Source organism: Centruroides sculpturatus, unplaced genomic scaffold, assembly GCF_000671375.1.
Source record: "Centruroides sculpturatus isolate CEXI.00-Female unplaced genomic scaffold, Cexi_2.0 scaffold703, whole genome shotgun sequence".
Lineage (NCBI taxonomy): Eukaryota > Metazoa > Arthropoda > Arachnida > Scorpiones > Buthidae > Centruroides > Centruroides sculpturatus.
Window position 1 is genome coordinate 320,616 of NW_019384944.1, and position 17,104 is coordinate 337,719.

Below are 17,104 nucleotides of genomic sequence, written 5' to 3' on the forward strand. Positions count from 1 at the left end.
TCGCTTCTTTAAATAGAAAAAGTGGAATTTCGAATATCGTCCAAACTTCCGATAACCGCGGTCACGCGAATTCTCCGAAGACAACGGTGTCACGTGGTATCAAATCGGGACAAAAATAATATTTCGACACGTGACTCTTTAGAGAATCGACCGTCGCCCCCATTTAAGACTCGAACGCAAATTTATGTAACCTAAGTAGCCCTAGAAGGATCTCGGTTTTCGGTAAATAAGGATACAGTCCTTCCTTCCTTCCTTCTAAACCAGACTTATTATCCCATAAAATGCCGGTCAGTTTACGTGCGAAAGAACTCGTGCGGTGACGGATTAACCTTTGACACCGGTTCTTTATAATTACCGCTTTTCGTGTAATTACTTCGGAAAGGAGAGAAACGTTTCCTGGTTTTCTAGAGACGAAAAGGATGCGGTTTTTCCTCGAGAGAAACTCAATCCCCTCTCCGAGTCCGAGGTCTGTTTTGATTTCTTCTTCCGCGAAATTCGTTGGGTTAAAAACTCTGTGGCCAATTAAATTTTTTAACGCTTTCGTTACGTAAAGCGCCGATCTTCACCCGGGGAAACGAGTTATTGCCTATTGTTTTTGTTTGTTTTATTTTTGGAAGCGTTTGTAAGGACGCATTCGGGGAGACAGACGATCGGAAGCGCTCGTCCCACTTTCTTTACTTTTTTCGTAAACAAAAAGCTCGTTTGTTGGCGAGTGTTTCCGGATCGATGAAACGATTCACGTCCGCAATAAAATCTTTCCGGAGTACCACAAAACCGTTTCTCTTTAATTTCTCCACAAAGGACGATTTTAGAAGGTTTTATTATCCAAAAAGACAAGAAAATCCAAGTGTTTTTGTATGAGAGGGAAAAATATTTCGGGAGGGTTCGGTTCGGGAGAAGCGTATGGAGTTAAAAGACCTGCAATGCGCTAAAATTTCGCGCTTTGTAAACTTTGTAAAGAAGAGCGACGCGGTTGGTTCTGAGAGAATAATAGCTTCTCGAATGTTGCTAAACACGACTCTCCGGAATAAAACCTGTTCTGTTCTTCCATTCTAAATGCGGACTTATTTCCAAACAAAAAAGTCGTTCTTGACCTCCACTCGGCGTTTTTCTCCCTCTTATAAATAATGTGGGGAAAGTACCTCTCCTCTTCTTGCCAGTGCAAATTTCTTGTTAATTCTCCGAAATAAATTCATATTTAAAAAAGAGGGAGAAAACTAATTTGCCGGGGAGAATTATTTTGTGTTTAGTTAGTAAAGAAAGATCAATTTGGAAGGATAAAAACCGGCGATTAAATTTTAAAAGGCAAATACGAATACGCTATCTTCGGGATTTATGGTTAACGTCTCAAAAATTAAATTAGTTTAAACAAACCGCCATTAGATTACCCCCGACGTCGGAATATAAGTTAGTGGAGGTGAGACCGACGTGATTACGTCCACTTCTCTCTCTTTTTTGTAATTTATTCGGGAAGCGAAAAGCAGACAGCGTAAAAGCGCTTCCAAAAATAGATTAAATTTTATAATTAGGATTGGTCGGCGGAATTTGCTAAAAACGAAATAAAGAATAATTCCAAATTACAGACGGAATATATCGGAAGGTTATTGTTTTTTTTTTTTTTTGTTGTTTGGAGGGAAAACATTCCCATCAGGTCATTCCACTCGGAAGATAAAAGAAGCGGACAATGAATAGTGCATGAGAACTTCTCCTTAACGAGACATCAATCTGTTACATATTAATGATTTATTCATTAATTTATTGTTCGTGGCCGTCACTCGCGCCATAATCCGACACGCGCCACTCAATTCTCTTTACAAATTCGATCTTCTACCGCCCCGAATCTCCGCCGGCCGCGACGTCGAAATTTAAAGTCTGAAAGCCAGGAAGATCTGTTAACCAAGGAACCCCTTCGATCGGAATCGGTGAAAGTGGATGTCCTCGTGTAGTTTGTCTATTTAACCAGGTCGTCAGTCGGCAGTTATCAATTTATTTGAATGGTAGAATACGACGAGGTTAGTTTAAACTTTGATTATTTTTATTAAAAATAAATAAGACAAATATGAAATACTGGTGCACTTTCAACGGGGAACGTCGGCTTCGTCCAGACGTAAACAAATGCATTGGAATCGTTCTTCCGTCTTCCCTCGACTCGATTTTCAAATCTGAAAAGAATCGGAACGACTTTAGAGAAAGATCGGACGACAACAGGAAATTCCGCCTTTTTTTTCGCCTTTTCTTCGAGGATTAAGTGTCGACAACAACTGACTCTCTATAAAATCTATTCCCACCGAAAAATTTCAATCGACAGACATTTCCGCCATCCTTAAAACTCCACAATTCCTTCCTAATTCCATAAAAAAAAATTTAATGTTAATTCGTCAGTAATTATAAAAATCACCGTTAATTATAATGTCGACGGCCGGTCTTCCTACGTGTAGGATTTTTACTTTAAATTTAAGGCAGAGCCACTTGTTTTTTTTTTTTTAATTGTAACAATTAATTTGTCTAGATGATTTCCAAAAAATGCCGAAAGGCCTCGTTCTCGTTAACTTTACCCTTTAAGAACCGTTAAATTTAGGCCGTAAATCATAAAGCGGATGTAGGTCGGGCGCCCGCCGATGTGCACGCTTTATCTAATTTTCTTCCACTCGTTTTTGTGGTGGAATAAAGGTTCTCTCGGCAGAAAACCACCTTCGCGTCGTCCCTCGGAAATTGACCCCGCCAAATCTTAATATAGACGTGACGTAAACCTCCGCCGACGCTCCCGCCCCCTCTGGAAATCGTTCGAAAAAAAAATGACAGGGGAAAAAAATGTACCGTAACTCCGGAACGGTAATCGACTCGGTACTTATAGACACAGTCGGGAGGAAGAGTGCTTATATTCCAATTCCGGTTGGTGACCCGGAATGGTCCGTGTCCCTTCCGAGTCGCGCGGCGAGATTCTTCCTTCCGCGTAACTCACGGCGGCTCCCACCATCTTTTGGACCTAAAAAAAAAAGCCATAATGTAACATTATGTTATAAAGTCGAGATTTATTCTTCGGACGACCTCGAACCGACGTATCGCTTACAACCGACACAATTCGTTACTAACGTTTCGCAAAATCGGGCGGTTCTCTGGTGTACGCGTCGCGTCGGCGCGAGCGACGAAGCGAAGGACAGACGGCAGCTTTCTGTAGCGGAAACCGTAACGCGCTAATTAAACGTCTGTGTCGTCCTTCGCCGCGTTAGTCCACCTCCGCAGTTAAAGACGGAAATATTTCGTCCGAGACGTCGGCTGCGGCCTCTGGCCACGTCACGCGACGCGTCGGCCATGAAAATTTTTTTCCACGCGTCGCTTCCTCGCTCCAAAGATTGAAGTCCGTCTATGAATGACATAAGGACTGGAAAATTTAAGTATTAAAAAAACAGTATCTTATTACGTTTGTAGAATACATAAACGAAGATTTAATATTAAATTAATAGGATTAAATTATTAAAATTAACGAAAAACAATTTTATGAAGGAGCGACTCCTAGATTTAATTATAATGAATCATAATTAGAACGATTACCGAGAGATGGCGACACGGAAGACCTTGAAATATATTTTTTAATACGATATTTACATAATTTTAATTTTAAAATGAAATATTCGAAAAGAATAACGATTCGTTCTCCAACCGGAAAAATTTATTTTCGACCAGTTTGGCGATAATCGGAAGGGCATCGACGATGCCACCCGTTAATAGAGAAAGGATTTGGCTCGGACTTATTCAATTCGGAAAACTTCCTTTTCCGGGAATTCCAGGTTTCTCTGGAAGGAGCGGAGAATTGCTCGATGATCTTTTCCGCCGATCCTTTCCCAATTGAGTCTTACGGGTGAAAGAGGCGAAGTCGTGACGACCTGAAGTGAAAGAGCTTCCGGAATTCGATCGAAATCCAGTGGAAAATAATAAAGCGTGACCGCAGTCTAACTTCTAAAAAAAAATAAAATATTTTTTTTTCTTGCGGTGTCTCTTCTCAAACCGACTTGACCAGAACTCATCATTTGCTTTTCGTAAATGGGAACATCGTTTCGAGATTTGTCTTTTGATTTTCTGCTCTTTAATGGCTATTCTGTATTGGAAACGACGCTCATGAAACCTTTGTTCACGGCTTTCGCGAACAAAAAAAAAAAAATCATTTTCACTTAACAAAACAACAAACGTAATTCCGAAATAACTGAGTAATTTAAAGAAGAAAATAATAACAACTTATTATTTACTGTTCAAACTGTTCCAGATCTAAAGAGATTAACAAAAAATATGAATTCTATCTTATCGCTAACGTCGGATAAAGTATGGCGACACATTTAACGATACCGCTACAAAAAACCTAGCAAAAAATTACATGCCGTCGACGATAACTCTTACGTTTCTATCGCATTTAAAAAGAAAAATCTACTGCGGTATCAACACGTGAAAATTTGTAGACGGACGATCCACAACGAAGATTACCTTCGCAACTACAAGGTGAAGAACGTGATTGCGGAATTAACTGCAAGATTCCTCTCGACCTCTCGAGAAACAAAATAAACCTGCAGAAATAAATTCGTCGCCTCGAAAAAAAAATCAAAGGATCGAATTCGACTCCATTAATTCGATTCTTGTGGTGGATTCCTTCCTAACGTTATCGACGAGAAAGGTCGAGTGGATGATACCTATTTACGACCGTAAACTCGACTTTATCGTCCCTTCTTCCGGTGACTATCACAAAAAAAAAAAAAAAAGTAGGCGAAGTAAAATAGTGGAGACAATTATCGTTTACCATCTTTCATACTTTTGACGGCACGCTTCGAAATTTAACGCGTTACGAAGTAGACTGAATACTAAGAACTCTGTTACGCAATTGCGATCACTGCTTTTAGCACCTTGAACTGACGAGATATTGAATATTTGACAGGTCGTCATATTTATAAAAAATAAAAAAAAAAAAATACGTCTACGATCGATCTAAAGAGATCAGTTAACGTCGCTCGTTAGTATTTCGTATCAGTCTTCCAATTTGTTACTTTTCAATGTCAAATACTCACTCCTCTACACAACGGAGACGAAAAAGTCGTGGTAGAAAAAGCGTAAATTTTTCGCGACTATTTTAAAAAAACGAAAAATAAATAAATAAAAACGGTAACAAACATTAAAAATTAAAAAAGCAGGAATTTGTGTCGACGATATCAGTGATTCATTAGACGGCATCCGAATCTGTAGATAGAAGTGTTAAGTATCTTCAATTGAATACAAATATTTGAAAGACGGATTATTCCGCTTTTTAAAGAAAGCAGATGGGGAGTTCTTTAAAAGTCGCGAGGAGTATCTATTGCGAGGTCACCGGCTGTGTACTGGATTAAATGAGTAAACTGTAAACGACGGTTGAGTCAGAGGTGAGCGAATTGAGTGTATTTGGTGACCCTGACCATTATAATGCCTGGTGCAAAGCAAACAGACATCTTTGGCAACCGTTTTATATTTATTTTGTTATATTTTGCAGGCTTACATAATGTTTAGACAACGAGCAATCTTGTATTTGACAGCGAAGTTACTCCTCCAAGTTGAATGTAAATTTCTTTTTAAATAAACACTTATTTTTTGTTTAGTTTAAAAAATTCTTTCTCAAGTACTCTTTGTTATTTAAACGAATAAAAGCTTATTTATTGATATTTTTAAACGTTTTTATTCGACTTGCATTGTATCATGTTCTTAAATCTTGCAATTCAACTTCCATCTACTTCTAATTACAATAGACGATCGAAACTGAGAATACACCTGATCCCGATTACAATATTTTTGATAATGTTTAGGGAGTGGCCCTATCCCCACCATCCTTTCCGTCTGGAAACCAGATAAACATAACCAAACGTAGAATTTAATCATGATGTGTGCACGCAAATATATTGTAGTGATGTACTGTACTGAACGGAAAAATGGACCACCTCCTCACCTCGAAAAACGTGACCAATGAAAGAGTTTCTTTTCTAATCTTTTAAAATGTATTATAATTATTAACTCTATGAATTATTATTCCATCTGTCGATATTATGAGAATATACATGTGTAATAAATAATATTCATCTTACTATACAATATAATCATAATAAAAACGTAAACCTAATTTATCTAAATTTCTAAATTATATAAATCCAGTTTTTTAATTTTAAAGTTTTTAATATAAATATATATATACAAATGTAATGTAAATAGCTGAAATACAAATACTTTTTAAAAGAAAGATTTCAAATATATAAAATATTTTGTCCAATCTAAAATTTAATATAAAAATACATTTTAAACTATTTTTAATATCTGTAACCAACTCAGTTTTCAGATTAACATTAAAACCAAATTGGGATGCAAAGTTATTCTATTTCTTATCATAATACAAAGTTTTTTATGAAGGTCAATCAAAATAATCTGGACAAATAAAACTAAATTTATTTTTGAAACCACTTACTACTTATATTTTACAAGAAACTAAATAATTTAAAAAAGTGTCAACATTTATAAATTTAGTAATTACAACAAATAATTCTTCTATTTCTAAACATAATCTCCAGTTATATCCTATCACTACTAGTCATTCAATTTTATTGTCAGGATTGTTGATAACTGCAGTACATCCATTGATAAAATATCTATCCTCACTGACAACTTTTTTAAAGGTCAAAGAGATCAAAACAGCTGTGGATGAAATTGTGAACAATTTTCCATCTGGAAGTCTTGTCTTTAATCCAATGGTTCTCAACCTTTCTGAGGCTGTGGAAAACCATTTAACTTTTTATGACATGGAACATTAGCATTAATATATTAAAAAATCAATAAGCAATTTCATATTTACTATTCTCATGAAACAGAGAAACAATAAATTAATAAACTTTATTATATTAATTAAAATAGTAAATATGGAATTTTCTACAAATAAATTAATAAGTAATATGTTGTAGTACATTGGAATACATTTTTAATGTAAACTTAAAACTTTTTTCATGGAACAATTAGACAAGTCTGCTTAACACTTGTGTTCTGTGGAATACCGGTTGAGAACAGCTGTTCTAATTTGATTGTATTAATAATTTATAGTAGAAATATTTAACAGAATTTTCACATATATGTTAGCATTTATAATACAATTTTTTCAGCATGTATAAGAATTAATCTCTCTAAGAACCAGTCAAAAGAAATGAGAATAAATTTATCACTCAATAAAATAATCTCAATCAAAAAAGATTAAAACAGGAATATTTCCAAATCATATTTTGCTGTTTACATTTTACTATGTAATGGTAGATCCAAATTTATTCTCTAAATTTTCCTACAAAAAATGTCATCATCTTTACACTAATGTAAATGTAAATTACTTTGTTGTTATACAAGTCTCAAAGCAACTTGGAGATGAAACTTTTTCTGCATCTCTGTGACTTGTGAATAATAATATGTTATTTTACCAAAAGCCAAGTTTTTTATATGATTTCTTTTTGCATTAATTACATCGTAACTTTTGTAAAAACAGCTACCTTTTAGTCTTTGATATACAGAAATGTTTTTATCAGTCAAACATACAACAGATAAATTTATTTTACAATTGGCCACATGAATAAATCATTTTGGAATTACTTAAATCACCAGTTCACCAATTTTATGAAAAAATTCAACCACAACTGTTCCTAAAATGTAATTGTACACAATTAAATATATAATATTGACAAATGAAGTATGCCATGATCTATACTAATATTGAAGATCTGTTATTTACATATCAACTATGCATTTTCTATAATTAGATAAAGACCAATTTGTAAAATATTCACTCCTCCTTTTTAATTCTTTCTTTTTTCTAAATTAAAAAATGTTTTGTAATAAAGTTTTATATAATTAGAGCTAAACAAGAAATGTCTTTTGATGTTCCAAATATGTTAAAACATATACAAATATGTAAGAATTAAAATTAAGTCATATTTGTAAGTACTTTCAATGAAAAAGCAACAGGATTTTTTTGTAAATGAAAAAGAACAAATGATAAAACCTGTTGTGTTCTTTTTCCATTTGTTCTTTTTAACAATTTCATCTCCTTGTTATCTGAAGAAAATGAAATTGTGAAACCTTTTAAAACTTTCAAATATTTAACACTTTTTGACTAGTAAAATTTTAAATTATAATTAAAATGTTTAGAAAATGGTTTCAATAACTTTATGGAGATTATTGTAATAATTAAATTTTAGCTTATTATTATTATTTCATAATACAGTGGAAACCTGTGTAAACTGGACTCGAATGGCATCAAATATTTTTTCCAGTTTGAACAGGTTTTTTTTTTAACACAGATCACTACATGCCTAAGAAATTTTCCATTTAAGCAGGTTTTCATTTTATTAAGATTCTGTTTTGGACAGGTTTTACTGTTTATAAATATGAAGTAATTATCTGGTTTCTTATAAATCCTAGGAAAGTGCAATAATTCAATGTTTTTTCTTCATCCTGAGTAAGAAGTACTAATGTATACATACTTCAGTCATGCTTGAAGATTTTATAAAAATAATCTTACATATTTTCTTTTAGAATTGCAAAAACTGACATTGGCAAGCTTTCCATTTATGATTCAAAAGATTTTACTACATTACACTTTCAATCCTATTACAGATTGCATAACACATGAATCATAGTACAGTATTTTCTTCAAAAAACTTTACAATGAAAACCTGACATAAACAATATGAGCAAATCGTCAAACTGCTTCTTCTGGAAGATTCAAACTGCTAATCCTCAGAAAATCAACTTGATATTTTTTAGCTGAATCAACCAATTTAACAGATAATGACAAAATTTGGATAATTAGAAGATGGCAAAATTAAAAGCATATAACTTTCTAATGCCATGTCTCCAAAAACATGCAAAAATAACTATATTACAAATTTGGAATTTTGCCAATTTTAGATCTTTGATAATTTAGTCTTATCATTTACACCAGTTAATGGTTCTTTTCCTATATGTGAATTAAAAGGTTTTACACAAGCCATTATTATAATTTGCATTGTAAATTTAAACTGAAATTCTATTTTCAATTAGCAAACATCAATTTTTATACAGACATACTAATTTTACAGAAAACTAATCATCTCATTCCATATCATTTCTTTAAATTATCTACTAAAGAGTACTGTCTAAGAAGAGCATTCTAAGGAATATAGTTAAAATTAGATGTGCAAAGCAAAGCTAAGAATAAAATGAGACTAATATGATATCTACTGAAAATGAGGTTTTTGACCTCAAAAACATTTATTGTTGATAACTTCTATAAAGATCATTTCATTTTTATATGACAAAAGACATTTGGAATTATATAAAGTGCTTTTATTTTTATTTCTAATTTACAACAATATACTCAAAATACTTTAAATATAACACAATCTAGGAGAGAACAGAAAAACAAAAATTTAAATATTAGGCATTGAAATAATTACACATACTGACTTATCACATTTTGTATTAAAGAAATGTGATTGCCATTTTACTATATTTAAATATTTTAGAACTGTTTAAAAATATGCTATATAATACTTTTATATTTAGTATTTATAACATGCATATTTTAACTATGCAATTTAAATTCTATCTACAAAACAAAATGATGCAACTTTTCCACAAAGCAACTTTCTGCAATGTCAGTAAATATAAAAATGATCGAATGTTAACTCTTAGAACTTGCAAAATCCCAAAAGAATAAGTTTTCTCTTCATTTTTCTCTTTGTAATCAATGTAAAAAATATCAATGTATGTAATGGCTCTACTGCCTACATAAATTGAGAGTGACTGAAATAGAAACTGTGGTATTTGGAACTATTAACAGAAAAAAATTTCAGAAATTATTAATTTTTTTATTAAGATTTGATGGGATATAAAGCTAAAAATCATCCAAAATACAATATATATAGGTAGTTCAGAAATATCTTTTTCAAGGATAGCACATATGCAGTGCAAATGTTTGCAATCGGAAACAGTATACTTAAACTATCTTCTGATATTAAATGAATTTGGGGAAAAAAAAACTCACTACCAATGTTAGTTCAAGTACTACTGTTATATTATTTATAATTTCTTTAGGTACAAATTTTTGCCTTGTTGAGCACAGTTATTTTTATTACCAAAGCAATATTTATTTTTTCTATTAAACTGTGAGAGAGAATTATTCATAAATAAATCAATGCTTGTATTTCTTCGTCCTTCTAATGCCGGAAATCTAAAATGTTACAGTCAGATGCATCACTGTATTCTATTTTAGTGTTTCATTTTTGATTTTTTTTTTAAATAGTAATTTTATTTTATATATTTTCAAATACATTTAAATAATATAAGGAAAATGTTCAAACGTAAGCTTGCAACATTTTTTTCATTTACTTAATTCTAAAAATCAACTATATAGAAAGGATTATACATGTAATTAGGATTAAAAGGTATGAAATTTTGTTACTTAAAGTCTATCCAGTTGACATATATGAATCAATTAAATACAATTTGTTTTATTTATTTTCTACTATGTTTTGGAACGTTTTTCTTTAATACAGAAACAATCATTGCTTGCTTTCTGTGTAAAAGAATTTTTTTTAAAATGCAGTCTACAACTGTATCATTTTAATTAGCTCATTAATAGAAAATTCACATAAAAGTAAACTAATAGTTGTAGGATCTCAAATGTCTGTCTGAACAATTTCACTTTGCCTAATTATTAGGATTATGCATTATTTAGTTTAACATGCAGCTAATGGTTCTAACTTTTTCTCATCTTACAATGCATTCTCTCATTAAATATTCACTGATTATAGCAACAAAAATATTTATAAAGCTGTATAAATAAAAGGAAATTGAATATTAAGTAAATAGCTATATAAAAATTCTATTTCTAAACTATGCTTCCAGGTTATTTTTTAAAACACATTCTGAAACAAATTGTTGTTTTGTTATAAATAAAAAATAAGTAACTACTCTATAATGTAGAATACAGTGGTTACTTATTTTTTATTTATAACAAAAAACAAAAAAGAAAAAACAGTTTGTTTCAGAACTTGTTTGAAAAAATATTATGGAAGCATGCAGAATTTTCATATTAATTTTTTGATCCCAAAAAACACACAATTCTTTAATAAACATATGTTAAAGAAAGTAACAGTTATAATTTAAAAGTCCTTGGACAACTTTATGAAAGACTTCGTCATCAGATTCTCTATATAAATAATTACAAAAGCAGTTTTGTCAACAATTCTGTAGCAATTGATTTATATGAATATTTCAAAAATTGAACAATTTTTAAAGTATTGGGTAAATCAATTATTCAAATTAAACAAATGTACATTTATATATATAAAAATAATATATCCAATAAGAAAAAATTCACAATTGCTAAAAATAATATTTTCAATGTCTATAAATACAAGAATAGTCAGTGTATATTTATAACTGTATATGACTAACAGATTAAAAATCCTAAACCAATTCTGTATCACTGATACTAATTATGACAATTTCTATTGCGTATAAACATTTATGATGTCTTACTGAGTGTTCCAGTTAGAAAAATTATGAGCACATAATACATTGATTATAAAATAAAAAATGGTATAATTTATTTCACAAAAATTTAATCAATTAAACATTCTTTTTAATCTCAAAATATAATTAATCTTATGTTTACACATTGTACAGTACATTAAAAAACATTGCTTATTAGCCAAAATGTATTATGGATATAAAATGTCTCTGTATAATAAATTGATGATATTTAATGAGATGAATTCAAAACAAATGAAAAAATAAACGACACATTAAATTCAAATGAAAGTTGAAATTAATCATTATTTTATTAATTTTTTAAAACTAAATCATATTCTGTATATTTTTCAACTATTAATTAATTAAAACTGTTTAAAAAATATTATATAAGAAAGAGATTATAAATTTACAAAGAATTACAGATTACTATAAATATGGAAAAGCTCCAACCAGAAATGTTCAGGTAATTTTTGTCACATTTAGATCATCCAAAAGATTTTTTCTTCCTTAAAAATTTGTTAGTTAATATCTGATTAAATAATTTCAGTTATCTATAAAAAATAACGTACCATCTGTAGTATCAAATTATTCAACTTATGTAACTTATAACCATTGTAAGTACATAATCTGGAATAATTTGAATTTAAATGTATTTTTAAAATAATAAAATTATATTAAAAAATAGTATAGATAGTTTTCATTATAAATACTTATAATTCATTAATTAGAATTTTTAAAATTAAATTGTTTATAAAAAATATTAAGAGAATTTGGAACATTTTAGTATTTTTAATGTTTTATTACTACTATGAATAACTATTTAAAGTTCACTTATGATTTATTATTTATCTACAAATTATTCTGAACAAAAACAAAAATTATCAAGATTTTTCTTTGATAATGTTATGTTCAATTGCTACAAATTATCAAAAATAAATGTCTGTGACGTCTATTTTCTTTGCAATTTAATACAAGTCTTTCCTGTAATGTCTTTTCAATAAGTATTAGTAGCAACTAAGCTCAACACTGACAAAAGAAATAACAAGTCAAAAAATAACACAGAAAATATCAGTTCTATTTCTAATACTTTTTGTAATGAACTTATCCAATAAATTAAGATTTTACTTAGGATATTAAATAAAATATGCATTTTTGTTTATATTTAAAAATTATAAAAATTATCACAAAATTTTTCTATTACTTAATAATCTAACATCTGAATGGAATCAAAAGTGATTTATATTAAATGTAATTTGCAACATATTCCATTGTCGTTTAAAAATCACATTCTAAATAATGAATATTAAATAATATTGCCAAATTAAAATAATACATGGAATTATTTTACTNATATATATATATATATATATGATGATAACAAGATGCCAAAAAAGCAATGGAACATGATCTCATGTTAATTGGATTCTCAATTAATATGATCTCACATTAACTAAGTTTCACTACAACTTGGTCAGGAACTTGATTTTACATAAAATCATTTCCAATCAATTATAATTGATTGAAAATCACTCAATTAATGAATATATGATTAATTAAAAAGATCAGAATTGTCAGATTATTTAAATTTATAGTAAATAAAAAACAGCTTGTCACAATACACAGATGTCAGGTCTTTTTGGAACTTGTCAAATGTGTTCTGGATGTTAACAAAATATTTGTAATCAATCAAAATCTTGACAAGTGGTTACAAGAGTCAAACAAACATAATTGTTTTTTCATAAAAACAATATTTTCCCAAATAATTAACATAATTTGAAAAAATTAAAAAATAAACTAATATTAATGATTTTACATTAATTATATAAAAGCTGAAATTTTTAAGCTAAACAAAATTAATTTTGACCAGAATAAAAATATTCATATAGTAGAATCTCATTTTAACAAATCATGAAACAACAGATTTCTCAGAATAATGGATTTTTTTCCTAGGTTCCACCAAATCAATGTAATTTTACCTCCTTTTAGCAGATCCATAACTTGAAATAACAGATTTTTTTTCTAGCTCCATCTGTTGTAAACTTTGCATTTTTTTCAATGTTTAGTTAATATTTGGGTGTTTCCAGGAATTTATATAGTTTGATGATAAATTTGATACATCTAGGATATACTGTATACAGTACAATTGAAGAATTCTATGAAGAGAGTCAGCAGGCTGACATGATTGAGGACCTAGTGATCATTATGACGGAGGTCCAAATGTAATGTTGAAATTTAGTGAGGCCACCAAGACTTTCCAAGTCATGAAGACCTTCCTGATGAGTTTCATCATAAATGAACAGGACTACATGACATTGCTAATATCAAGCAGTTGTTGTATTCAATAGGTATAAAAGTGGCATCAAAACAAACCAAAATGGACAAGTTTTTTAACAAACTGTTAAGTCGAGTGAAGTGCTAATGAGCATACATAATTTGCCTCTTTGTGTTTAGTGTACACAATTTCCATCAGCTTTATCATACATACATAATACATAATATACCATCTTGTAACATACATGTTTCTATAGAATAAAAAATAGAGAACTTAAGAGACTGAATGATTTCAAGTACAGATATTTCTTATATGTAAGTTGATAAATAACAGATATTTACCTGGATATACGGGAAATCCATTATTCTTGATATAACAGATTCTCAGAACAATGAGCACCTTTTGGTGGCCTGAGTGATCCGTTAAAATGAGATTCTACTGTATATTTATTATAATAAATATAATATTAAAAAAAAAAAATGAAATTTCTAACACAAATTACTCGATTATAATATAATAATAATATAATTACACAATTAATGCAATTCACAAAAATTTGTAACTCTTACACGTTTGAAAAATTGCACATGTTTTCTAATGTATTTAATTTAGTTATAAAAAAATTTATAGCATACAATCCACGAAAGACAGTATACAAATTGAGATTAGGAATCACTTACAAATTACGCAATGCAAATTATTATTATTATTATTATTTTAACAACTAGTAACAAAATTCAGACCTCCTCCATTATTATATTTATCACAAAATTATTACTTCTCTTAAAAAATAATTTTTTTAACGTAATTTCAAATGTTAATTATAAATTTGTTATAAAACTTTTCTTAAGTAAAAATATATCTCCATATGTTTAAAACATTCATTAACTTTATTTTTAAATGCAAGATTTAGTTTTCAAAGTTTTATTGTTTCTGTACACATAAGTGGTTACAAAATAATTAAGCCATTTTTAAAATATTAATACAGTCGACCCCCTATAACACTGTTGGTGTATTCCATTTTATATGAATTCCATGATGTACGAGTCACTTAGATTTTACAAATACGTGTGCCGGGATGTGAACAGCTCACGTATTTGTAAAATCTAAGTGACTCATACATCACGGAATTCATATAAAATGGAATAATCAACAGTGTTATAGGGGGGTAGACTGTATATCAATCCAATTTACAATTAGAATTATTATCAATGTTATCAAGCATAGGAATGTGTGTTGTAAAATAGGGACTGCATATCTATAACAAGAATTAAAGCTTTTTTTATTTTAAAACAGTATACAGGTAAATTTTATATGACTGCAATAGTTAGATTGATATATAATCTATAGTATGAAACTGTATTATTCAGGACTAAGAATTCAGTAAAAAATGGGGGTTATACTCAAACAAATATATACTACTTTATTTTCATTTCATTTATTCACAGAAGTATAATTTTTATTAAAAATAGTATTAACCAAAAAAGCTTCTTACAAACTGATACATTTGTCAGATGATATGTTTAATATTCTTCTTCTTCATTGTTATTAAGCACACACATGCAAGAAAATTTTCTGTTGCAGAAATATTTTCACTTTATGCACTTTCTTCTGCAACATCTAAATCTCCTGTTTTCTTCAAAAAATCAGTATTCTAGATCTGTTTGCTAGTTGCTAGTTTGTTTTTGATTGATAAATTCTCCATAAATTTCATTGCATCAAACTAAAAAGTTTTAAAACTCTCTCCCTTTTTAACTTTGTGCTCTGTTCAAAGTATTGACATTCAAAAAATAAGATAAAATCTTATTTTTTAAATCTTTGAGAAATACCACATTTTCAGTATTAGAAGTGCCCCTACCTTTTCCTATTTCTTTGATTAAAACTATCCTAATAGAAGCCTGTTATAATACTTCATTTTTGTTTTCAAGAATTTGCTATTTAATATATAGTAAGCAATGCATCTAACAAAATTCAAGTTTTTTTTAAACATTGGTCTTTTCCATAAACAATGTATTTATGCTAGTGCAAAAAATTGTAAAAGTACTTACAGCTATAACAATAGTGAAGTCCAAATTTTTGGTAATTAGCAGTGTCTACATCCAGATACTTTGGGACACTAACATGATTGGCATATACATTGTACACGAATTTGCAATTTATTGCTTTATCTGTATATGAGATTAAAATTACCAATAATACAGAAAGTTTTTAAAAACTGTATTTCATACATGTTCAGTTTTATCACAATATACAGTAAACAACGGTTTTAATATGTCTATATTTTAAAAAAATGTTTAAATCCAGTAGCTTTCTAATAGGGATAATATGGCAAAATTTGACATTTTCATCTGCATTATTATCCTCTAAATTCTGCCATTACAACTAAATCCACTTCACTGATCTCTCTAGCAATAACTATTGTATATCTTCAGTTATCATATTATCAAAACCTTCCTTTCCTCCTAACTAGTTGCAGTTAGGACATCAACTACAATATTTAAATTTAAGAAAATTCTATACAAACAAATTTTGCATAAACTGCTTCTGTTTACATCACCAGTTAATTTTATACATATTTATTATTTATTTTGTAAAGACAGTAAAAAATATATAGAATAATACCAAAAACTGAAGTTTTTGGTATTATTCTATATATTTTATTTGTATGGAGTTCTCTCTAACTTTATATTATCAGAAGTTTCCTTGATTTTCAGTAGAAATTATATAACCTGATAATGAATGATAAAAAAAGCAAAAAGCTTTTAATTAAAAACTAAAAATATGAAGCTAAAATTAGCAATATTTGCCAGATAAAATCAGTCATTTTTATAACCACTTAAAAGGAGTTTTTTGGATGAATAAACTAAAATGTTATGTCTTTCGAATCCAACACTCACCAGAGTTCAAGAATTACTCAGAAGTCAATTAATTCTCAGATATTTTATTTTAAATGCATTTGGATTGGAATTCTTGCCAATCCTTCTTCAGTCTATAAACAATAAAACTATTTTGTAATTTTACAGTTAAAATTTTTAACAAAGATATAAAATATTAAAATAAATCTGAAGAGGGATTAGCAAGAATTCTGATTCGAAATTTATTTAAAATAAAATACAGTAGATCCCCCTATAAGACGGTAGATACGTTCCGTTCTTTATGAATCAATTTTGTAGGAATCATAGTTTACGGACTACGGCTGTTTGAAAGGTTTTCTTTCATAAAATTAATCGATTCTAGACTAATTCGACTCAACATTTCCAAAATACGTATATTTTTTTG

At 29.3% G+C, this 17,104-nt stretch overlaps 1 long non-coding RNA gene across 4 annotated transcripts in view; it reads right to left on the reverse strand.

The window, feature by feature from the left end:
- The window catches only part of LOC111632163, a 40,601-nt gene that overhangs the window by 1,367 nt on the left and 22,130 nt on the right, over positions 1 to 17,104 (reverse strand). Inside the window, exons 4-5 of one of the 4 annotated variants that reach the window (XR_002757823.1) lie at positions 2,818 to 2,986; positions 915 to 2,162 (exon numbers count right to left, since the gene is read on the reverse strand). The exons of 1 other annotated variant lie outside the window; for it this stretch is intronic. This is a non-coding gene — a long non-coding RNA (uncharacterized LOC111632163). Of the gene's footprint in view, positions 1 to 914; positions 2,163 to 2,817; positions 2,987 to 6,737; positions 6,769 to 17,104 lie in introns of those variants that run through there. 2 more of the 4 variants (XR_002757825.1, XR_002757824.1) reach the window with 2 other exon arrangements.